General features: G+C 33.0%; 1 protein-coding gene across 1 annotated transcript in view; it reads right to left on the bottom strand.

Moving 5' to 3' along the window:
• ZNF507 (zinc finger protein 507) overlaps positions 1-300 on the bottom strand; it is a gene marked incomplete at its 3' end in the record, with an annotated part of 14,010 nt that overhangs the window by 12,346 nt on the left and 1,364 nt on the right. The window lies entirely within an intron of this gene.

The raw sequence follows: 300 nt of genomic DNA, 5'->3' as shown, positions 1-300 counted from the left end.
TTGGTACTAATGTTGTGAAGAGTAATTTTTTTCTGTTTTGAGGGAAAGGCAATAACTATTTCCACTTACACTTCCTTTAAACATTTCTAACCATAAACCACAGGCAATAATGTGGTACTGTTAGAGGTTAAATTAGAAGCCAGTATGTATAAATTTACATGAAAACATACTTTGTGATGTGGGCGAAGCTGTGGGATGAGGGGTGAAGAAGCCGGACAAAAAGTCTTACAGTGGAATTTACTTCTGAAAAAATGTCTAAAAATAACCTATTCAAATTCCACTATATAGACATATATATAT

Source organism: Fulmarus glacialis, unplaced genomic scaffold (assembly GCF_000690835.1).
Source record: "Fulmarus glacialis isolate BGI_N327 unplaced genomic scaffold, ASM69083v1 scaffold42483, whole genome shotgun sequence".
Taxonomy (NCBI): Eukaryota; Metazoa; Chordata; class Aves; order Procellariiformes; family Procellariidae; genus Fulmarus; species Fulmarus glacialis.
Note: the sequence above shows the minus strand (reverse complement) of the source record. Positions and strands in the feature narration are given on the sequence as shown.